General features: G+C 43.3%; 1 protein-coding gene and 1 pseudogene across 19 annotated transcripts in view; both read right to left on the minus strand.

The window, feature by feature from the left end:
• The window catches only part of Dennd2b (DENN domain containing 2B), a 189,805-nt gene that overhangs the window by 55,448 nt on the left and 109,508 nt on the right, over window positions 1-24,849 (minus strand). For 4 of the 19 annotated variants that reach the window (XR_013048714.1, XM_076563442.1, XM_076563440.1 and 1 more), the window contains exon 1: window positions 8,077-8,098. The exons of 14 other annotated variants lie outside the window; for them this stretch is intronic. The gene's annotated coding sequence lies outside the window, so the exon portion shown is untranslated. Of the gene's footprint in view, window positions 1-8,076; window positions 8,134-24,849 lie in introns of those variants that run through there. One more of the 19 variants, XM_076563438.1, reaches the window with a different exon arrangement.
• Window positions 1,155-18,679, minus strand: LOC102915560 (small ribosomal subunit protein uS10 pseudogene; annotated as a pseudogene).

Raw genomic sequence — 24,849 nt, forward strand, 5'->3', positions numbered from 1 at the left:
TGCTGAGAAACTCTACCCAAAGCAAATGGTGATACAGCAAAGAATAAAGTCTGTTCTCATGAGCTCACATCCAGTGAATAGCACAGATAAGAATCACATAGGTGTCCTGTGCTGACTACTAAGTGCACATTATTATATTAGACAATGAAGCCTGGGTGAAGAGAGGAGGAGGAAGAGGATGTGGTATCTGACATGTTCATGAAAGGCTATTCTGATAATGTGGCATCTAAAAGATATCGTACAATTAGGGGCTAGAAGTAATAACCATGTTGTCCTAATATCTACTAAAATAAAATATACATAAGGTATTTAAATATTTATAAAGCAAAAAAACAAAAGTCTATCCTGAGACTAGAGAAATAGCTCAGTTGTTAAGAGCCCCAGATGTTCTTACAGAGGACTTCAGGTTCCATTCCCAGCACCCACATGAAGGCTCACAACTGTCAGTAACTCAAGTTCTAGAGTTACAATACCCTCTACTAGCCTCCATGGGCACCAGGCACACAAGTGGTGTGCAGGCAAAACACCCATACACATGAAAAAATGTCCATCTGTATATCATACACAGCTATAATAAGTTACCAACAGTAAAAAGAGCCACCATCTAAGGATTATTTTTTGGCAAATAATGGAATGGAGGGGGGGAGTTAAAACTTAAGGGTATATCCAGATTGGAAAGGTAGAAATATAATTATTTTGCAGATGGAGTAATTTTGAAAATATGTAGAAAGTATGTAGTTAATCCCAAGGACTCCACACAAAACCCATTAAACTAGTAAGTGAATGGTATAGTTTTGATCACGAATGTCCCTCTGAAAGGCCCATGTGTTGAAAGCTGCGTCTCCAGCCTGCAGTGCTAGTGGGAGGTGGTCAAACCTTTGGAAGTGGAGCCTAAGAGAAGTAGAACACTGTGTTTCCTTCCTAGACATCATGAAGTGAATAGGTCTCCTGGACTACATGTTCCCACTATAATATATTGTACTTCCACAGGCCCAAAGTGACCATGTACTACAACTTCTGAAACCATGTGCCAAAATCAAACTGTCTTCCTTAAAAATGGATTGTTTCAGGTATTTTGTCTCCAAGTAATACTTAATATAGTAAGTTCAAGATGGCTTGCAGGATACTAAAATCAGTATTTTAATCTTTTCTAATTTTTTTTTTTAACAAGTGATTAAGTCAATTTATTTAGCTGACTTAGGCATCTGCAATAGTGACTTCAACCTCCACTCCTGGCTCAATACTGATGGAAGTGATCTGTTTAACAATCTCGGAAGGACTGTGCAAGTCAATGAGTCGCTTGTGGATTCTCATTTGGAAACGATCCCACGTCTTGGAACCTTCACCACAAGGTGTTTTTCTTGTAGTGATTCTCAGTGTCTTGGTAGGCATGTACACGGGTCCTTTCACCTTCAGGTTCTTTTCCTTCGCACCCCTGATCAAGTCGCCACACACCTTCTCCAGCGACTTCACGTTGCGGCTGGTGAGCGTGATCCGGATCCGGTGAATCGCCACCTCGGGCTCCACGGGCGTCTTCCCGGTGTCTTTAAAGGCCACGGCTGCAGCGCGGCTTCCTGACCGACTTGTTCCTCAGCAGGAGCGAACAGCGGTGAGTCAGGACGGGAGCAGGCCCGACAGAGCTCCAGCGCATGCAGCGCCACGCCTCGTCTTTGCTAATTTTATTATATCATTTATTTTGTGTGCATGTGTATATGTGTGGGCATGTGTATGTATGTACCATGGTTTGTGTGGAGGTCAGAGGGCAACTTCCAGGGAGTTCTCTTCTTCCACTATGTGGGTCCCAGGGATCCAACTCAGTTCACCCGGCTTGGTAATAGGCAACTTGTAAGTCATTTGCCAGCCCCCCAAAAATCATATTTAAAATTTATATTTTGGCACAGAAAAATATTTTAGCAGGTAGAGGCTTGATACCAAGCCTGGAAACTTAAGTTTGATCCCCAGGACACATGTAGAGGACAGAGAGAATTGAGTCCACCATACCAATGAAAGATTTCCCTGAAGAAATACTACTGGTGCTTTTGTTGGTAAGATGGCTCATTGAGTAAAGGTACTTACCACCCCCCACCCCAGTGAACTGAGTTCTATCCCTGGGACCCACATGGTGGAAGGAGAGAACCAGCTCCCCAAGGTTGTTCTCTGACCATATATGATCCATGGTACATGCATGCACACCTCACACACAAACAACCAATTGATGTAATAAAAAGAAAAAGAACAACAAAAATGAAACCAGAGGAACCTCACTTCCATTTTTTATAAAGCAGAGAAAAATGCTGTTTAAAGAAAATAACTGTGTAAACTTCAGTGTCTAATATGACACTAGGGATGATGATGATGACATGATGACAGGCCAGTTGCCACTAGTCACCTATGCACTTTGGCTCTGGTAGAGATACTCTCTACTGGCAGCCAATGCCTCCTTAAGTGCTTGCATATAGTTCTGTGCAAAAAGGAGAAGAAGAGGCAGCCCCAGAAGCTCTGTCAGGCTAGCTCTCAGCTTCCTCAGAGAGCTCAGCAGGTAAGGAATCAACTTGCCACATGTCAGCTTTTGAGGGCCCAAGGCTGCAATGATCACAGAGACTATCATTACCCAACAACATAATTCTCAACATGTTCTACTTCTTCCAAGGCAGGCCTTCAGAGAAGGGGCAGATGTGTGGAAAAACTAGAAACTGAATTACATTACTAGTTGTTGGGAGACATGGCCCCACTGTTCTGGAATGCTATTCTGTAGATGTAACATGAACAGAGAACCAACTAGTGAAGAATGAAGCTAACACTGATATTTTGATGGAATAAGAAAGAAAAAAAAAAGTCCTGGGATGATGTAACAAAGAGAGGAGCAGGCCCAACTTCTTCAATATATTTTTTAAGCTATGTTTTCTTATCTATGTGCTAATGCATTTTGTGTGTGTGTGTGTGTGCAAGGTCACACAACTAACAGCTGATGGGCAGGGTTCTGTGATCTGACTGTGTCAGGTGTATTCCCACTGTTTCTCACATACCTGGGAAATTCCAGTGGCACTGTACTGAGTTCCAGAGGCTGGCTTTCTCAATAAAACAGCAATGATAACAGCATACCCTTTTCCCAAACACAGATGCTTAACAAAAGGCTTTTCTTCCAGATGATGCATCTCTCAGTTCCTGAGCCTGTCACTTTTCACATTCCCTGGAACTGACATTCAATTCCTTTTACCTATGCCAGGTGATGTGCAAACACCTACAGTATAAAAATGATAAGATGTCCCTGCCTTAGCAGAGCTGTCAAGGGAGAAAAGTTGGTTAAAACTGGACATGGGAAAGGCCTCTATGCTGGCAAGTTTTATGTCAATTTGACTCAAGCTAGAATCATTTTGGAAGAGGGAACCTCAACTGAGAAAATGCCCCTATCAGATTGGCCTGTGGGCAAACCTGTGGTGCATTTTCTTGATTAATGATTGATGTGGGAGGTCCCAGCTCACTGTGGGCAGTGCCATTTCTAGGCAGAATGGTCGTGGGTACTAAATGAATGTAGACTGAGGAAGCCATAGAAACAAGGTAGTAAGCAGCACTCCTTCATGGCCTCTGCATCAGCTCCTGCCTCCAGGTTTTTGCCCTGTTTGAGTTCCTTCCCTGACTGCCTGATTAAACTGTGATATACAAGTAGAAGCAAAATAAGCCCTTTCTTCCCAAGTTGTTTTTGGTCATGGTGTCTCATCACAGCAATAGTTACCCTAAGTAAACCTCTTCAGCTTTAATTTGTTTGTTACTCAAAACAAACAAACCTAAAGAAAAAAACTAAGGTGTGTTGACATGCTGCAAGATTCCTTCTGCAATTATAATAGCTAAAACTATGAGCACTTCACATATGTTAAACCATTTAATCCTCTGGACATCCTGTGAAGTAGGTACTACTATTACTAACATTATTTACACTTTATAGAGGATACCAAAATACAGAGCAGGGACTAAGCCACCCAAGTAACACAGCTAGAAAGTGGAAGTCAGGAACTGGGGCCTAAGCAACCCCTACTAAGCCCCAGCTCCAAGCCAGGGCCCCATTTTGCCTTCAGGAATCTTCTAATTCAATTCTTAGCATTCTATGAGGTAGGAGTAATACAGCCTTATATTTCCAATTAGGAAATTTAGCTCCAGTAATTAAGTGACTCCCAAATTACTATATCTCTCCGGTTTTACTGTCTACTTTCTTTAAGATTATTTAAAAAATGTAGAGTCCTAGGTTCCATTTCTACCACCTCAATGGGCATCTGTAGGGATGGGACCAGGAAATTGCATTTCTAGTAAGCATTTTAGGCTAATCTTATATACATTACATTAGAAAATCTGTGTGCTACAAGATGAGGTCTCAGAAAGGTCTGACGTCATTACTCACTCTTCTCCAGAGTTTGCTCAGCTGTGAACAAACAGAAGATGGATACTTGTTCCCTCCTCCAGAACCCATAGTTTCTTCAACCCTAAACAGAACCCCATGCCTTCAAGCAAGGACATGTACATAACTGGGTTTCATGCAAGCATTAGTTTGCATTAGTTTCCATCCAACAGTTTCCTCAGACAACAACTATCTGTACTCCTTGTACTTCAAAACAAGTGTTTCCTGCCATCCACCCTAGTAGTTAGACATTCTTTCCTTGCTTTGTCCTCACTTCTAAACTCATGGAAAAGGAGCTTATACTGGAAGACATAAACTAGTGGTCCACAAGAGTAAATAAAGCTAAGTCACATCCAGACTTCCCTTTATTTTTAAATAACCCAAATTAGTTGTCAAACATTTAAGAAGCTGAGTGTCAATAAAAATTGAGGTTTTAACTTCTCTTGAAAATTAGAAAATCTGCAAAAACAACTGACATTTCTTTGTAACAGTAGTTGGCCAGAGCTGAGTGAAAGTGGCCCATTTAAACTGTTCTCCTTGTCAGCACTGACACCCCTAACCCACTGCCTCTATCTGGCTAGCTTCCCGAGCCAGCAGGTGAGTGTACAGCCCTGGGCCTGCATCTCAGCAGGGAGCACTAGGAAGCTGGGCCATAGCACAACCACACAAAACTTAGATGGTGGGCATGAGTGGTGCAGGGAAGAGAAGCTTATCCCAGTGCATGGTACAGCCTATTGGCTGTTTGAAATCCCCAGACCTTCGGGAAGGTTCCTGCTTTTGCCCAGTTCAGCCTTCAACAGGTAATACAATCTAACCCAGTCCACAATCCAAGAGGGACTTTCAGAGTCTAAGAGGGAGTCAATGGGATGGCTCAGCAGGTACTTGCTATTCAAGCCTGATGATCTGAGTTCAATCTCTGGAACCCACAATAAGGTAGAAGGAGAAAACCAACTCCTGAAAGTTGTCATCTGACTTCCACACACAAGCTATTATATAGGAGCACCCACATTCACACACACAAATAATACCTGCACATGCACACCAATCATAATAAATAAGAATAGTAATAATAATGATGATGATAATAATAATGTTCATCTCTGAGGGGAGATCTTTCTCAGGGACGCTCAGCCTCTGAAAATGAACAAAAAAAACCTGTGTTCCCTACGAGGTTAATGTCCCTTCAGTATATTCCTGAAAATATAATTGTACATGTGGCATGACTTGCAGAACCCTGAGAATGGTGAGGAAAAGAAATGAGCATGTGAGGGAAAGCCTCCCCTCTGCTGATGTTAGAACAGCCACCGACAGGAAACAGAAATTTCCCATCACTCTTCTCTTCTTTTTACTAGTAAGTAGTCAAGACACCTAACAAAGCTGAGACGGCTCAGTGAGTAAAATGCTTGCTGCACAAGCATGAGGACCTGAGTTTGGAGCTCTAGCACATATGTAAAAGCTGGGCACAGTGGCACACACCTGTAATCCAATGCTGTGGAGGCAGAGAGGGGAGGGTCCCAAGGGCTTGCTGGCCAGCCAGTCTAGCCAATCATCAAGCTCCAGGTTCAGTGAGGGACCCTGACTCAGAAAAATTAGATGGAGAGCTATTGAGAAAAACACTCAACTTTGACCTCTGGCCATGTTTACGTATACTTATGTGCATATACACACAAATAAAAATTTAAAAAGACATCTAACAAAGGAAGCCTCTCAACAAATGGAGAAGTTCTACTAATACCTCCATTTCTCTAATTTCCTACAATCAGCTTGTGTGAAGGTTATAACTTAGAAAGCAGCCCAAAGGGACAGAAAAGACGACAAAGGAACCTGAGCTTTCACGTGTGGTATAAGAACTTGGTTACAGCCCGGACACTGCAACCAACAAAACTACAGAACAGTCACCAGACAAGGCACAGCTATGGTCTGACCCCAGGGCCCACCTGCCCGCTCATTATGTCCACAAAACACCTACTCTGACTCTCTGTACCCACTTACCAACTACTTCTTCATCCACAGGCCCTGTCCAAAGAGATAGAGAAATAGTCCAGCAGCTTCCCAAGGAGGGTCTAGCATTTCACATTTTTCCTAAGAGTCCTAGTAATTAACATTGGAACTCCTTTTGGAAGAAGCTTAACAACAACAGCTGAACTAGGGTGATGAGTCTTTGCTCCATAGGACTTCACCCTCGTCCTCAGCACTTCAGTGTCTCCTGCATCCCCACATAATCAGCCATCCAGGAAGCAAGGAAGACCCCTGCTAAATTCCCTGTGGAAAAGCTCTCCTGCTTCTAGGAAGAGGCTATGTACCTCCTTCCCTGTATTCTTTCCCAGTCAACCCTCTTCCTGGTTCTCAGAAAGATAAAAAGGATCCTAGAAATAGACTTGGAACTTGAAAAACCCCTTTGGTCTTTTCTTGGAGCTTGATTCTTCAGCCATGCCTCCACCTGCCACATCTACACACAGAAAAGGTCAGCATTAGACTAGGTCTCTGGCTGTGCTATGCCTAGAAATGAGCAAGGGAAAGGGGAGTAGGTGGGAGGGGAAAACATCTAAGAAAGGGCACCAGGAAGGACTTCAACACCGAAACAATCCCTTTCAAACCAAAAGACTCTTCTCCTTCGCTATCCACATATCCTATACTTTGCATCTATTCCAAAGTGCAGAGAACCCATCAGGGTAAGAAAGGACCCAGGGTTTGTCGGCTAGTAGGTTAAAGCATTGCCAGGGGTTTTTCACAGGACTCAAAGAGGCTGAAAAACCAGCCACAGGAAAAAATGATTTTGTTGTTCTTGTTGAATGAGAAAGAAAAAAGAAGAACTCTTTATAGTCCACTTGTCACTCCTACACTGCTTTCCCAGCTTCCTCCTCAAAAGGAATCTCTTTACATTTAGATTTTCAACCTCAACCAAGTTTCAATCCCCATCCCTGCCAGATGGTCCTTTTCCACTGGAACACAGATTCTGTAGATTTTAAGCTGAAGTTAAACACTTCCTGATAACCTGAATTGGAGTGAGTGATCACGAGGCAATTCTAGGCCAAAAGAAGTCTACTTGGTGCCAAGATAGTCTCAAAGCCTTCCTAACAGCTGTTGTTGCCAATCTGGACACAGCCTCTCAGCCAGCAGCTTTGCCTAGCACTGGAAGACAACTGAGCCCACACTGTCTAGTGACTTGTCACCACTTCAGAAAACAGAATGGAGGCTTGTACTGCAAGCCCTGCTCTGAGGGACTAACCACTGCCTTCCCTCACTTGGGCAAGAGGAATGGAGCAGGTCCATAATCAAGACAGTGATGCAGAGGTCACAGTCCTAATCTAAGTCAGTGTCTTTCCTAGGGCAGCCACATCAGACTACAGAGAATGCCATTCCTTGTATTCCATTCCAGGAATACTGATGCCTCCAAGCTTTTATGCAGCCAAGTCCTTCTCTCTGGCATGTCCTCTGCCCCCATTCTTTCTTAAATACCCAGGCCAGATGTCAGATTTTTTCTGGAGCCTTTCCTGCCCCCTAATTCTTGACCTCATACTCACCCTTCCCATGCTCTCCCATCTAGTTGAGCTTAAGCTGAATGATGTCAAGAGGCCTCCACTGCCTTGGAAAAGCATACCTCCTATAAGCTGCACCATTTCAGAGGAGGACAAGGAAACAGCCATGGCTTACGGGACTGGAAAAGTCTAGGTTCCTCTACTTACCTATCTTCAGTACAAGGAAACCTCTGCAGTGAGAAGATGAACACTAGTGAGTTCCACCTATGAAGAACAGAGGAAGGACATGCTGCAAGGGTTGAGCTTTCCCCATTCTGACACCTTGGTGCTTGTTCTCATTTCTTCACATGACTTTCTCTTGATAAGCTACCTCCACCACTGTTACTCCATCAACATGGATGTAGATTTTTTTTTTTTTTTTTTTTTTAGAGACTAAAATATATAGCTCCCATTCCCATTCTCAAAGTCAAAGCTGGAGTGACTTAAAAGGTCCTTCACCATCAGGATCCCTATTATGCCTGTGACCTTATTCTGGTTACCCTTTTCCCTCCAGCCATACTGTCTCCTTATTGTGTTCTGAAACATGCCTAGCACACACATTCCTATGGTAGGGACCTTCACATCTTTGTTAACTATAACATATTACCCAACAAGTCTGTTTCCTCACCGCTTCAAGTCTTTTTGGTTAGATGCCATCTTCCCAATGAAGCTTTCCTGAGTATACTACACAAAATTAAAACCATTCCCTGCTACCTCATCAGCACTCTACTTCGTCATTTCTACTTTCCTCTGTAGCATTTGCCATCATCCAATACACTCATTTTCTAACTTTATGTATATGAAATTCTGTGACCCTAGACATTGTTTCTTGTCTTTGCTTACTGCTCCTTTCTCCATGCCTAGAACAATTCTTACTACCCAGCAGGCCCTTGAAAAATATTTGTTATCACCTCAGTAGTGTGTCTACTCTTGGATAGAGTAGGCAGCTTTGGGCTCCATTACCCATGTCCATCTCTTAGCCTTCCAATGAAGTGTTAGTCACCTGTACCAATCAGACCCATTAAGAACACTCAAAGGGGCTAATGCTTTCTGAACACCCCAAACACTACTAGTAGGGGAGGATTTCCCCAAGAACTCAAACACACTTACTCTTTGAAAAGACTTTTCAACTATGAAGTGCACAAGACTTTTTGCTGGGCTTCCTTCCTAATGTCTAGTGTTTTGGACACTACTGGTCAGTCCTCCATGCAGCACTATAACTCTCAACCTGCAGAAGCCCCCACAGGTGTGGAAAATCTTTATGCTTATCAAAAGGGAGTACAGGTTGAAATAAGTTTGGGAAATGCTATAAGGGAAATAGAAAAAGGTATGGGCACCGAAGGCCTCCACTGCTCCCTTTACTCAAACCCTCAGAAGGTGTCTTCCCAATTCCTACACTATGCTCTGGTTCCTGCCCTTGAGCTCCTCATCCTGCCTCAGACAAGCAGGTAATGATGCTGCACAATGTAAGAGCTGTAACAGTGCTCCTGGGGAGACAGTCTTCAGGAGGTAGGGTGTGAGAAGAATTGCAAGGGGAAGAACCAGGGCAAACAGAAGCCAAGGAGACTTTGGAGGAAAGCACAGAGTTCTTAAATAGGACAGAGAATGAGAGCCACAACAGAAAACAATGACTGCATTAAGTAAGAGCTCTGTTCATTTAAAAATTGCCATTTGAAGAGTGGAAAAGAAAGCCACTGAGTAGGAGAAGATGGTTCATCTCTCTCTCTCTCTCTCTCTCTCTCTCTCTCTCTCTCTCTCTCTCTCTCTCTCTCTCTCTCTCTCTCTGTGTGTGTGTGTGTGTGTGTGTGTCCAGCATAAGACACATATTTAGGATATATAAATAACTTCAACAAATCAATTAAAACAAACAACAATAAAACTAGTCCAGATTCTTCACCAGAGATTATATACAACTGGCCAAGAGATATATGGAAAGGCAGCCAATTTCATTAATCATCAAGGAATGCAAACTATAATCACAATGTAATATGATTAACATACTATACTCACAAGAAGGGATGCAATAAAACACACGCACACATCTCTCCAACAGAAATGTAAACACACATGAACTAATGATAAGTACAAGAAACAACATCATTCATAATAATGCTGAAAAAGAAAACCACAAAAAATGACCACTGTCAGAAGAATTCAAAGTAAATTATGGTATATTATATAATGGAATACTATACGGCAATGGGAATGTATGATATATGGCTACCCACAATGTGAATAAATCTTTGAAATATTGTGAATAAAAAGATATCAAATATCCTGCATAATTCTGTATATGGAAAATACAAAAGCAGCCTAATAAACTTACACTGGAGCTAGAGAGATGGCTTAGTAGTTAAAAGCATTTGTTGCCTCAGGAGAACAGGTCCTGCACCTTGCCTGGGCATCACAGTAGAGCTGATCTTGAAGGTGCAGGTGTGGGAGAACCGCCCCTGAGGATATGAAAGCAGAAGAACTGGCCCTGTCCCTTGCTCATCATTGTAAGGAGTGAACTAGCCAGGGCAATGCAGGAGAGCTCCGCCCTAGTGGTGAAGAGAGGGGAGAGCTAGAGTGCTGACTAACTCTGCAACAACCGTAGGCCCAGAACTGGGATTATGTGTTGGCCCACCTCAATATCTACCCCACCTGTGATCTGCTGGAGCACGTTAGGAAGAGGAGGGGGAGCCCTTTAGACCCAGGGCTACAGAATCTCCATGACACAGGGCAGCAACGGGATTGTCCAGGAAAAGTCCCAGTGAGGGCCCAGTATCAATGGTGTAGCAGAGACCAGTGGCCTTGAACCAGACCAGTGATTTTTTTGTGATAAATGCCTGCATGTAAAAATATATGGATAAAGGAGTTTACTGCATGACTCACTGTGTCACACTGAAGCTTCCATGATGAGATTTCCCTTTCTTCCTTTTTCTCTAAATTTTATTTTGTTTTATTGGGGGGGGATGGGTAGGATTGGGAGGCATATGAAAGACACAAAGAATAAAAAAAAAGCATTTGTTGCTTTTGCAGAGGACCTACGTTTGGTTCTCAGCATCCACATGGTGGCACATAACCATCTGAAAGTAGTTCTAGTACACCTGATACCTTCTCTTTGCCTCCACCAGCACTTACCTGGTACACATACATGCATGCAGGTAAAGCACTCACACACATAAAATAAATCCGAAAAAAGTTGAAATAAAAAAGAAACTATGCTATTAGAAATCAGGATGTTGGGGGTATCCATGAGGTATAACTCTATAAAAAATTGAAGGCGCAGTTCTGGGATACTTGTAATATTCTGTGTCTGGACCAAGGTTTTGGTTACATGGGTTCATTTCTAAAACATCTGTTGGACCTGGATACATATATAATGGCATGTCTATATCATATTTCAGTAAAATGTTTTCACATGGCATACAAAATAGAACTCAGCAACTCTGGAACATTGTTCTACAGAACAGTATTATCAAGAAATGATAAAGGGCCAAATATAGTGGTACACATCTCTAACTTTAGGACTTAGAAGGCTGAGACAGGAGCACATCAATGTGAAAACAGCCTGGTTGGGGGGGGGGAGTTGGAGAGATGGCTCAGTGGTTAAGAACACTGGTTGTTCTTCCAGAGAACCCAGATTTAATTCCCAGCACCCATTAAAAAAAAAAAAAAAAAAAAGAATCCAGGTGATAACAGCTTGGATGACACAGTGAGATCCTGTCATAAAATACTTTAAAAGGGCTGGTGGTATTGGCTGTTGTTGTTATTGTTGTTTTTGAGACAGGGTCTCACTATATAGTTTTAGCTGTCCTAGAACTCACTATGTAGACCAGGCTGGCCTCAAACTCACAGAGATCCTCCTGCCTCTGCCTCTTGAGTGCTAGGATTAAAGGTGTGTGCCACTACTATGCCTGGCTCTGGGATGTGTAGTTCAATGGTAGAACACTTCCTTTGTGTGTCTGAGCCCCTGGGTTCAATCCCCAGTACCACCAAAAAAAATTTTTTTTAGGTAGTAATAAAGAATAATTTTCAAACTGCAAGTTCTATATAAATCATAAAGGCTCAACTTTATTAGGTTTGGGCAAACACCTTTTGTTCCTCAAATATGGAAGGCAGAAGCAGAAAGTGCACTGTTATGACTATGGTTTGCTGGTTATATGCATGCATTTTATCTCATTTATCTCTGTAACACTGTAAAGAGGTAGCTATCACTTTTTTTTTCCTATTTTATAGACAAAGTAACTAGGGTTCAAAGAGGCTAATTCCCCTTGAGTTTCATTGTAAATGGTAGAACCAGAGTCTGGAAAGGTGGGAAGTAAGCTCTGTAATTGGTAGTAGAGCATGTTAGGTCTCTATTCTCTGTCTTGTGGCAGGAAACCATCCTCCACCACCTCATGTATATCCCTGCAGCCCAGGTCTATCTAGATACTGGCAACTAATCTAATGCCTGGCCCTTGAATTCCTGATATCATGACAATGTTTTTAACCTATCTAGTTTAGAAGGCCTTCTTTCAATCAACATAAAATCAATGAGAAGTACTCATCATTTTTCCTAGCCTAGGAGCAGAACAGTTCACAAACACAGACTCTGGTCAAAGCAAGCCTTTTCCTTATGGTGAGGTCCTTCTAGGGCTAAGAAAGTAGATAAAAGGACTCTGTACACCCATCTGCCCAACATCTGAGGGCAGGTGCTACTCAGTAGCTGCGAGTCTATGGTTCTCAAACTGTATGCCAAGGTACCCCAGAACAACCTGGCAAACTCAGGAGTACTGCCACATATTATAAATTTGGGGGAGAAAAGAAATCCTCAACATCTGTTAGACACCACACAAGTTAAGTTTGAATATCAGACTGCACTACATTCTTTTAAATGATGTCATGTCTTTGTAAAGCTGGTTTTCAACAGTTGTTATGATAAAAAGCCAAGTACCACGTGAGGAGCAGCATGGAAAGGAAATGTGGGTGGTAATGTTGAATCCAGGATACCACACAGCATCCATCAGATCCCATTAGTAAGTAATGTTGTTGTTATTTAAGAATTAAATAAAAATATTTTTCTTTCAATTTATGTAGTTTTTTTTTCCAGACAGCTACTCACTTTGTTAGGATAAATATATAGCAATACAAAATTGTTTAAACCTAAATACTTAATAAATGAAACTTAACTAGTTCTTTGGGCCTATGGGTACTGTTTAAAAAAAAAAGTTACTGAAACACCAAGGCCCATGAACTAAGGAAGTTTAGAATTCTCTGAGGCAGGTGTTTTTCTAAGTCTCAGTGTAAAGAACCATGAGAGAGTTCCCAGGCAGGCCCCAATCTGCCTCAGAAGCAGCAGGCTGCAACACTCCAGGTCTATGGGTAGCATGTTTCAAGAACAGAACTGCCGCATAACCTCAAGAAAACTAGCTGCACCAGTGGCTTTCTTTCAGCCTAGGGACCATGCACTTCTGCCTCAGGCTCATCCCAGGCTCCCAGGCTGCCCTCTGAATCCCACCCCTGAATAGTTCTATTCAGCATACGTCTCATAAATGAAACCCAAAGCCAGCCCAGAAGCCAACCGGCAGCAGGGGACTTCCACACATTCAGATATGGGGATTGCAATGCCCACAAGCCAAACCATTAATCCATAGAGACAGGGTGCAATGGGAACCAAAGAGAGGGCAGTCAGGCACTGAAAGGCCAATCCAGGCTTTTTGGGTGAAGATTTGCATAAAAATGCCCTTTTATTCAGATGAAGAGCTATACTCTTCCTTCTGTTCTTCCCTAGTCATAGCCCCCCCCCCCCCCCCCCCGCTGGATATCACAGTTTTGATACAATAGCCAACTGTTGTGATGTCACAGGATTCAACTTTAGTCATTTTGGGTCTAGAGGTAAGGGAGACTGGGGCAGAGAATGTGACAGAAGACAAGAATAGAATACAGTTATACTAGAGTTTGACTTTTCATGCTATTTTCCCTAAGAATGAAAAGCAATCACTCAGAAAAGGAAGGGTAAGCCCCAGGCAGCAAGGCTGAATTTAGGGATGGTTAAAGCCTAACACAAAACTGGACACTCGGGTAAAACATGACATTTATGTGTGTGTGATGTTTCTCTTTTTTAACTGTTGCACAGTTCTTAAGTATAAACTTTGTAGATGACAACATTTTCAGTGTCAAAAGAGTTGAATATGTCTGGATACCAACTGGGGTGTGAAGACAAGAGGACAAGGGTGGGGGGGAGATGAAAGGAGTTTTTATTCCAGGATGGGTCAACTATCAAGACATTCGAGGTCTGACCAATGCCAGGGCCTTCTCTTTCCATCATCTACTCCCTGGGTGCAAGGAAACCAGAGAAAAGCGGAAACATGGGAGTGGCCCCAGGCTGTACCGCTCCCTGGAAATCAATGTTTGGGACATTTCATTGTGTTGTGGGCTCCACACTGGCAGAGAGGCAGGCTTTATTTGTTTGGGCTGCATCCTACAGATAGTGACCAGGACAGAAAGGGCACTTGGGCCCATCATAGGGGAAATGACTAAAGGAACCAAGAGTGTTTACCCTGGAGAAGAGAAGGCTGGGTTGGGGAAGGGTAGTAACTGCCTTGAGAATTTAGACAAGCTCTAACATGCAGAAGGGATCCCATAAGCCTTCTAGGGTCCATTAAAGGGATCTCAAAAAATGAGAAGACCCAGAAGCCAAACTGAGAAGAACTTCATCTCTCTAGAGTCCCACAGACTGTAACTTTCTTTTAGTCCTGTATTTCTCAGTTATAAACTGTATTCTTGAAGATAAGGATCAGGCTGTCCATTATGGCATCCCAGAATTTAAAGTAAGCAGCATATAACAAGGACCAATTAATATATGAATCAAAGAAATGGAAAAATGAAATGATAGCAGCAACAGTTTGTAGAATTTTTTTTTTCTTTTTAAAAACCAGAACTCCATAAGGTGTTTTGTTTTTTTTTTAATTTAATTTTATTTTTTTCAAGGCAGTGTTTGTCTGTGTAGTACTGGACTGGAACTTGTTCTGTGGACCAGGCTGGCCTTGAATTCTCAGAGATCCACCTGCTTCTGCCTCCTGAGTGCTGGGATTAAAGGCATGTGCCGCCACCACCTGGCTAAGTTTGTTTTTTAGGATTAATTTTATTTTTGTTATGTGTATAGGTATTTTTGCCTGCATGTATGCCATCTGTGCACCATGTGTGTGGTGCCATGTTTTTGCTTTACTCTGCTTCCTCTACACGTAGGGAGTAGATGATGGAAAGAGAATTCCTGGCATCTGCCAGACTGAGAGCATCTTGATGGCTGGCTCATCCTAGAATCAAAAGGCAATGCAGAAGAAGGCATTAGATCTCCTGGATCCAGATTACAGATAGTAGTGAATCACTACATGGGTGCTGGCATTGACCCCAGATCCTCTGTAAGAGCAGCTCTTGACAGACAAGCCATTTCTCCAGCCGCTCCATGATTATTTTTGAACCCCACACTGTTATTAGAATCTGTGATTCAGGCTTCCTTCTGCTCTATCAGAAATCCGGATGACAGAAGTTGGTAGGAAGATGCAGGCTGACTCAAAGCTGCCCTGAAGAAGACACTGTCTGTGTGGAGTCATGAATAGCACAAAGGAGGCACAGTGAAACAATGGGCAGGAAGTTGATATGCAGAGCAAGATCTCTGCCATCCCGAGGTGTGTCTTCTTTCCTCTTCTCTGGAGGAAATGAAGCAGGACTTCAAACTGTCACCAGACAACTGGACCCCAAGAAAGGGATTCTCTCAGAAGGAAAAGGGAAAAGGGAAGGTGAGCACCGGGCAGTTTCCAGAGACTGTCCCTGTTACACTAGCACATGTGCCATCCTCAATTTTTCTGGGAATTCATGGTGAAAAGGCAGATTAGGTTAGCCTGTCCCCCTTCCCCTTTGCAGATGGACAAATGTGGTATCAAATGTCCCTTCTACTAGAAATTCTTTGAATCTCACAGTGAACTAAGAAAACTTAAACTGAGAGAAAAGAGGACCCCACCCAGGGACCATAGACAAAACCCCCATATGCATTCACAGGGCCTAGACATGTATGTAGTCATAAGCCCTGGAGACATAGACCTAGCTCTAGCTTTCTCCTCAGCTGGGGTAGCACTGACAGGCCAGAGCATAACAACCAGGCTCTAAATGCCACCCATTAGGTGACACGGCATTGCAAATATCCTGCTTTTCTTAAGGAACTTAAATATTTCCCATCATTCTAAGAGCTAACCTAGTTGCTATGGAGCCATTTCTTTTAATTAAAAGAAATTTAGTTTTCTATAGTTCTGAAAGACAGAAGTACAGTATAAAGTACTGGAATAGTTAGGTTAGTGAGGGTTTACTTTCTGGCCCAGAGGAGGGAGTGTTTACAGAACGATTTTCAAAGAAATAATTCTAGGTTGTACTAGGGCCATCAGCCTGGTTCTAATTGCTGAACACGAGAGTCTGGCAAAAGAAATTTAACATGAACAAATACAGCAACAAAGTGGTTTTCAGTGGCCTACACATTTATTCTATTACATCCTCAAACCCACTTTTGAAATTCCTGTTTGAAAATTGTCCTCAGAGATTCTGAAACCTTATCAGAATTCTCCCCAAAGGAAAAAGCTACATCTTTTATGGGTGTTGATTCATTCTGAGCTAAACGACAAAATACATACACAAACTTGAGAATACCATGACAGGTGAAAGTATGCAATAACCATCAAATATACTGCAGAATTCCAAAGGGGAGACATATGATACCATCACAAGTCTCCACAACTTAGGGTATTGTACTGGCTGTTCACTTTCTAGCTACAGAGCTATTTAGATATCTGTTAAACCCAAGAACCTCCATGGAAAACTTCTATGCACTAAGGTTCCTCACTACCATTTTAGAGTGTTCATGCACTCCCAAAATTCTTCTGTCTATTCATTCTGAGACCTCCCATCACAGCTCAGCAGATGTACAATGTTGAGCACCAAGAAAAGCTCATTGGCTATAGGCACTCTCTTCTCCTGAGTTTCAGACTTCACTGCCAATGATTTATAAACTACTCCATGCTATCATAGGCTCCCAAAAACCATTGAAACAGTGCATCTAGAAATATTAGACTTGGACTTGCCTCCCATCACACAGGCAAGGATTTGATCCCCAGCACCATGTAAACCAGGTATGGTGGGCATCATCTTATCATCCCACAGAAGAATCAGTTAAGTTCAAGCCAACCCTCAGCAAGTTGAAGGGCTAGCCTAGGATATATTTGATACACACACACACACACACACACACACACACACACACACACACACACACACACACCTACCTCACAAATGTTCAAACAAATGTGTTATTTTTCTAACATGGTTTATAAACTGCTCTGGACCTCTGGTAACCAGGATTCAGTAGCTGAGGAACTGCAGACAATGGCCACAGCTTGTGTTTTCCCAACATTCCTCTGTGGGATATGTGGGAAATAGGCCTCCTCCCCTTTTCTGGGTTGGCCAGCATTCTCACCAAGCTGCTCCCAACATACTGAAAGCCACCCAAATCATAGCTGACTCATGTCACTGCTCTTTGAAATAAGGTATGACATGTATCTAAGCCCTCATATATTTTCATATTTGTAGCCTACAATTAGGCATTCTTGAGGGATGTAGCTGACTAGTGGTTCTGTTCAGTGACCTATAATTATTCACACAGACATCATGATCAACCCAGACATGCCAGTCAGGCCTAGAGGCACTATGAGTACAGACCTCATGGGAGAGGCTATTTGGAAGCTCTACAAAAGTCCACACTGTCCGTCCTTGGCTGCTTATAGAGACATTCCCCCCACCCCTTGTCCTCCCTTCCCCATTGCCAGGCTCATCACTGCACTCCCCATGGCTTAGTGTGGGCACAATTTTGTGCCAGGGCTAGCAGTGGGCTACTCTGTTGGACACAATCTCCAGTATAAAGGAAATATCAATGCAAAGCAACTTATTAAACCTACAGAGAAAAACTTTGTCACACCCAACAACCCATAAAATCTGCAGTCAACTGTGTGCAGCTGGGATACGGGAGCTGACACAATCGTCCTGAGACAGCCTTTCTGCCACTGGTAATAGTGGCCTCATTGTTCCCAAGAGGCCAAGAGAACAAAGCCCTCATGCAACCTTCCACTATCCTGCAGCCTCCCTGGCTGAGAGGGAAAGGCTGGTTTAATTTAAAACACACACACACACACACACACACACACACACACACACACACACACACAAAAAAAAAAAAAAAAAAAAAAAAAAAAAAAAAAACCAGAAAACTGCCTCAAGCAACACTGGGCTCCAACAAAAAATTCATTTCTTAAGTATTTTTAAATGGCAGCTCAAACCCTGATTTCAATACCTGCAAAGATTCTACCACTAGCTAGCCTAGAGCAGCTGTGAAGTACAGGATGGCCCACACCACAGAAGAGCAGACACTGAGCACAAACCCTTATCTATACTCACTATGCAAATGTCCTTTGGCTAATGTTGGCTCTGAAGGACTTCAGGGTATTGTGGTTATCTGGCAGGAGAGAAGGTACTTTGAAAAGAAAAACTCTTGTTCTATCAAACTACAGAAACAATGGTTCTCAAAGAATTAAAATTTCTCTAGGAATCCCATGAGAACGGGAAGGAAAGGTGGCAGCCCTGGTGCCAGCCAGAGGAAGTTGTCATACAGCCTTGACAACTTACCTGACCACCTAGTAGGGCTGACAGAAGTGGAGAAAAGAGACAAAAATGGGTCCATGATAAGAGGGTCCATGATGGGTGGGGCCATGCCTTGTCCAGGACTGCTTAATTATGCCTATCTACTGTCCTCTATTTAAACCTAAATCTCATTTCAGGAACCCTAGGATGGCTATTGGACCCCTATGTTTCTCTTTCCAGTGGCCAAGGGGACAACTCTCCTTTCTCTGCTTTTAATTATTATTAGTCTCTTTAACAGGCATACTGGAAATAGATGCTAAGCCTTGTTGGAACTGCAGCAGCTCAAGCTTTGATCCTGAAAACTAGAGTCATAGTACTATATTCTTTTCAAAAACATGTTCACATGTTCTTTCATGTGGGTCCACCAACAAACCCCGGAGGTTAGACACAGTAGGTATTTCCTCCCTTTCACAAAGAAGGCTGGGGCTCTGGGAGGTGGAATATGTTAATATTCTGATCTCGCCCCTTGGGGCCACCCTGTGTCCTGACTTATAAGCCACACCTTAAGGAAAAACTCCACCCCCTCTCCTTCTTTCTCTCTTCTTTCCTATCTTCTCTTCGTCTCTCTATTATAATAAACCATTTCTGTGGGGATGTAGCGTCTGGGTTGTGAATGTCCACCTGCCGCCCTGCCGCCATGCCTGCATGTAGTGGGTCACCCGCCAGCCCACCACTGCATCTGCCCAGCATGCCAGCATGATTCCCTGCATGCATGGATGCCCTCAGGGTTCATCCCCCCATAATAAATCATAACAATATTTTGCTCAAAAGCTTACCCAACTATATATAGCACCAGATTTAGAACTGCCAAGTAGCTTTGTGGCCTCAATTTCTTCCTTCAACAACAATTAATAATGGCTACCTCACAGGCTACTCTATGGACAAATGATTTGATATATAGAAAGTGATAGCATCTGCTTCCTAGAAAGGGCTATGTAGTTACTATACAGTTGTTACTACTAAGCTGTCATCACTACTACCACCACCAGAATCCAATTCCAAACCTAGAGTTCATTTCTCTCCTCCACTGAAGTTTTGCAAAGATGCTCAGGAAGTAGTTTTATCTAACCTTGAATGAGTCCAGGCCCAACCCTTGTAATCTGTCTATGAAATAAAGAACTTATTGGGTTCTCTGTCTTGTTATTCCACAAACTTCCCTATACTGAGTACCAAGAGATATAGACACCTACCACCTTTTCTGGCCTCAGAAGTCACACTACATTAGCTACCATTTTATGGTGGCCCTGACTAGAACATGACTATAGTATCAACATCAACTCTACCTTAAAAGCCATTTCATAGGTACTTACCAAGCCTTGTGCTAGGTACTACTAGGGAAAACAGTCTCTTTAAAAATTAAATTATCAGCCGGGCGGTGGTGGCACACGCCTTTAATCCCAGCACTCGGGAGGCAGAGGCAGGCAGATCTCTGTGAGTTCGAGGCCAGCCTGGGCTACCAAGTGAGTTCCAGGAAAGGCACAAAGCTACACAGAGAAACCCTGTCTCAAAAAAAACCAAAAAAAAAAAAAAAAAAAAAATTAAATTATCATTATTATTGTATGTGTGTTCATGTTGTATGCATGTGGGCATGTGCGCCATAAAATGCATGTGGAGATCAGAGGACAACTTTGTGGAGTTGGCTCTTTCTATCTACTTTCCTGTGGGTTCTGGGGATTGAACTCAGGTCATCAGGATTGCACAGCAAGGTATTTAACTGCTGAGCTATCTCACCAGCCCTGAAAATAGTCTTTGTCTTCTAAAACATGAGCAGTGAAGGAACAGCCAGATGCACAAAAGGCAACAAGAACACACAGGTACCAGAAAATAACTGATGGCAATAGTTTTCAAAACTGCTTGGAGAAGGCAATGCTGGAAATGAGTTTGACAATAGCTGGAGTTCTGTCTGCCACAGAAGGTGAGTGGGACATTCTGAGCTAAGAATGAATACAGCAAAATACAAAACACCATACCAAGAAGCATAATCAAGGGTCACCAGCACACAGGGGCTGTGTGTGTACTGTGATACAGTAAGAATTAAGAGTTGGTTTTCTTCCTGACTCCTGACAGAGCTTTAAGCACCCTGGGGATTTCCTCAATGATATATCCAAGGGACAGCAGAAAAGGAGAGACAAGCCCCTTTCAAAAGCACCTGAGTTTATTATGCTAATGAGGTGAGTCTTGGTGGATAGGAGCCAATGACCAGAAAAACTAAGAAGGTTGAAGCCTCATCCCCCAGCCTCTGGGGAGAGAAGAGAGCTGAAGATGGGAGCTGATCACCAGTACTGATCACATAATCAATCCATCACACCTACATCACAAACCCTCCACAGAACCCCTGATGACATAATCCATCACATCTCTATAGCAAATGCTCCAAAGAACTCCTGATCATGGGAATTCAAAGAACTTTAGGTTGGTAAACATGTCAGAGTGCTGGAGGGCAACCCAGGAGGAGTGACTTGACTATTTCCTCACTCCCAATATCCTGCCCAATGCAGGTCTTTCAATTAGCTGGTCCTGAGTTGTGTCCTTAATAATAAACTGGTAACAAGTAAGTACACTTTTTCTGAGTTCTGTTCTGTGAGCCATTCCACAAATTATCAAACCCGTGGGAGGAGTTGGAGAAGGAAGCCCCTAACTTTATAGCTAGCTGGCCAGAAATATAGGTGGGTTAGACTAGTGAGTGGAGGCAGTCATATGAGACTAAGCCCTTAAACTGTAGGGTTTATGCTAAGTAGTCAGTGTCAAAATTAAATTAGATTATAAGAACTCTAGTTGGTGTCCAGAGTTGCAGAATTGGCTGCTGTGGATGGGGCAGGAAGATGACTCACTATATATTTGGTGCCACAAATGTGAGTAGAAATAGATGATAGTCGTAGGAGGAGGAGGAAAGGGGAGCAGTGGTGGGAGATGAGATGAAGGAAAGTAGGCCAAATAGGTGAGAACAGAGATGGGCTTTAAATGACAAAACATAGGGACACTTCTGCTTCCAAAGCAGTCCAGCAGCCACAGGCACAGAAGCCTTAAGCATCATTCACTACTTGCCCTTTCTGAGCTCATATTGCCTGGGAGTGGCAGGCAGCTGGGAAAACACAACCCAAGCCTCCCTTCCCTGTACTGAGTGGCAATTTCATTTCCTGGGTAAACTCACAATGTACCATCCTGAATTCAATCTCTACCCCACCAAAAGACGAGCTGCTTATCCTACTCATTCTGCCTTCTCCAAGCTCTGTGTGTTAGAGTCAGTGCTATTACACAAATCCAGCTTCACCTCTTGAGTAAAATATAATTTCATAGGAATGCAATTCTGAAATGATCTCATTGAAAAAGCACATCCAGCAAAGGCCATGAGCAGACTTCAGGCCAGCCCATTCACACCCACAGCCAAGAAGTTTGCAGACCCCTTTCCCTTAAATGGAGAATGTGCCTGGGCCCCAAAGCAAAGCACAGCAGCTGCCTGTAGACATCACACTACTACCCACTGTCTGTATTCCTATGGACTGAGGGCTGGGCCCAGAGCGGCGACCACCTTGAACTACCCTGGCACCATACAAGGACAGACTCAAGGCATAATGAAAACAGGCCTCATCGCCCAGATGCTCCTTCTGTCCCTCAGGAGAGCTCTGGCTCTAAGCCAGCTAACACCAGCTGAAAATATGATCATTGCCTTGAAAGAACCCTCCCAGATAACACAGTACAGAAGCTTCCCAACAACTACCTGCCTTCCCCAGCTCCTAGGAGCTCAGATACCACCTGGTCTCATTGAGCAGAAGCAGAAAATTTGACTCTGAAACTAGACAGCAAAGCCAGGTCCAGCCCAGTCCAGCTGAGACAAAATGGATCCTAGAAAAAATTATTATACCCTAATGGACTCTCAAGAAATGTTAGCACAAAAATCATTAAGCTGGAAAAAAATGTCCTCACTCCAAATCTGCTCCCCACCCCCAATAAATCCTCATAAATAGACCAGAAAAAGAGAAAAAAAATATTAATGGCTTACAGGACCTATGGGAACTTTCAGTGCTCTCTTTGCAACTTTTCTATAAATCTGAAACTATTCTAAAATTAAAAGCTTTCTTAAAATAATAGCTTGTTGTGGTTTCCTCTACAAGGAATAATGGGAAAAAGAGTAGTCTTGGAGTAATTTCAAGTAGTTAATGAAATCTGCTTATAAAATTCCCCCAATTGCTACAAAGCTTCGGAGGAAAGCTAATCTGTCTAAGCTACACTTTCCTCATCTGTAGGATGGAGCAGTCTAAGTACAAAGAGTTTGTGTGGGGGTTGAGTGATACTGTACTGCACAGGAAGGCCTTCCCACTAGGAAAACACTTTCCTTGTGGGCAGCAGCAGCAGTTTTCAGTTGATCAGCCTTCAGACTTCTTGAGAACAGCATGAGGAGGCCTCAACTCCACTCCTCAGCCCTACCAATCTTTAAACCTTATGCCTTCTTGGCATGACTCTTTAAGCCCAAAGCTTTCACCCACTGGATTAAAAGGCTGCTTCAGCAAGTTGTAACTGGAAAAGCACACCTTTGTTGAATGCCTTAGGATCCAATGTCACTGTCACTAGCAATCACCTCCTAGGCTGGCAGGAAACAATCAAAGGGGCAGCCAAAGGTTACCAGAGCTGCCCTTCTGGTAGGGTTAGCTTGTCTCAGGAGTGTGGAGTGGTCAGGGGAAGTGGGCTCTCAGAGTCCCACAAAAGTTCTTTACCTGTGGTAGCTCCACTACTACCCACCACCAGCAGCCCATATCCCTGCCTGCACCTTGCTCCTGGTATCCTGGCCCCACATGAAGCCAGGCTGATGGGCAAGCAAGTTTCTCAAAGCACAGAAAGTTCTCCCAGATAGGTTTCTAGTGCCAGACACAAAGCTCCCCATAAGCCCTAGAGCCAGACTCAAGTTTCTACTGCCTCTGGCTCTATGGTGGTGTTCTCCATTCCTTACCTAGGGAGGCCAATGAGCATGTTGAATATGAGAACCTCTTTCTGATCGCATCAGCAAATGGGCTAGAGGCCACAGAAAGGCTCAGGTGAAGAAAAGTACATGTTCTGGTGTTAAGTTATCTCCTGGAAAACCACTCACAAGGATGTCAGATACTCTAAAAACTCACCCACGACAAAGGAGAACTGCAATCTCACCCAGAAAATTTAGTGTCCAAATAAGGGAGTACTACACCAGTTAGCTTGTTCCAAATGTGAAAGGCCCTGTGAGAGAAGCAGTTCCCAGGCTTAGGATTCCACTAACAGGTTGTAACCCCTCCAAGAGCTAATGGGCACATTCTAGTGGCTAATAACTCTGACCTTCCAGATGGCTGGACTGGGGATACACCCCAGCTGAGGCCCAAGGACATTAGTTCCTGGCAAGGAATATGCAAAAATATTCAGCAGCCCAACCAAGCCAGATAACAGCCCCAGAGGTTTCAAGGACAAGTTTAGGAAGAGGAGCCCAAGATATCCTTGGAGCCATTTCTTAGGTGTATGAGTAAGAGCCAAATATAGTGAACTATAAAGAAGTTAACTACGTTGTGCTCTTTACAGTTTTTCCCCCTCCACTGCCTCCTAACCAGTCGACTCTGGCTCCAGGGAGCAGTCTTGAGTGACACCCAGAGGAGATACCCAATGCAAGACTCTGTGTGTGTGTGTGTGTGTGTGTGTGTGACTATTTCTCTTTATCCTTCAGTCTCCAGTCTCCAGTCCTCCCTACTCATAAATAACAGTTACCATCCTGTCATTCAGGGCTGGTAACTGCCATCACCAGCATCAACACTAACAGAGACCTGTGAGTAAAGTCTCAAAGAAAGGAAAGGGGAGAGGAAAGAAGCCACCATCTGGCCTCACATTATCAGCATCTAGCTTGCAGGAGTGTCAGCCCGAGCAAAGCAGAGCCAGCTGTATTGAGCACTTCATCTTTGAAACCTGTCATCCAAATCTTTCTTGCTCCCCAGCAGTGGAGGGTCTCCCACACAGCCAGCCCTATGATAGGCTCACTGTCAAGGCTGTAGAGAGGGTGCAGTGCACACAGTACCTTCAGAGATTCATCTGTGCATTTTCAGTCTCTGTCTACTTCAGCCCTTCCCCCTGTCCCCTCAGTTCTGATTCCATGTGTCTCTGTGCCTATGAGTCTGTGTTTTATTTACACTACCCATGTCTGTTGTTAGCAACAGAAACAAAGTACTTTAAGGCAGAAAAGGCAAGTCTGCCAACTGGCTTGCTGCTCTGCACCCTGTTTCCAGCTCAAGA

The sequence above is a fragment of the Peromyscus maniculatus genome, chromosome 1 (genome assembly GCF_049852395.1).
Source record: "Peromyscus maniculatus bairdii isolate BWxNUB_F1_BW_parent chromosome 1, HU_Pman_BW_mat_3.1, whole genome shotgun sequence".
In the NCBI taxonomy this organism is placed as follows: Eukaryota; Metazoa; Chordata; class Mammalia; order Rodentia; family Cricetidae; genus Peromyscus; species Peromyscus maniculatus.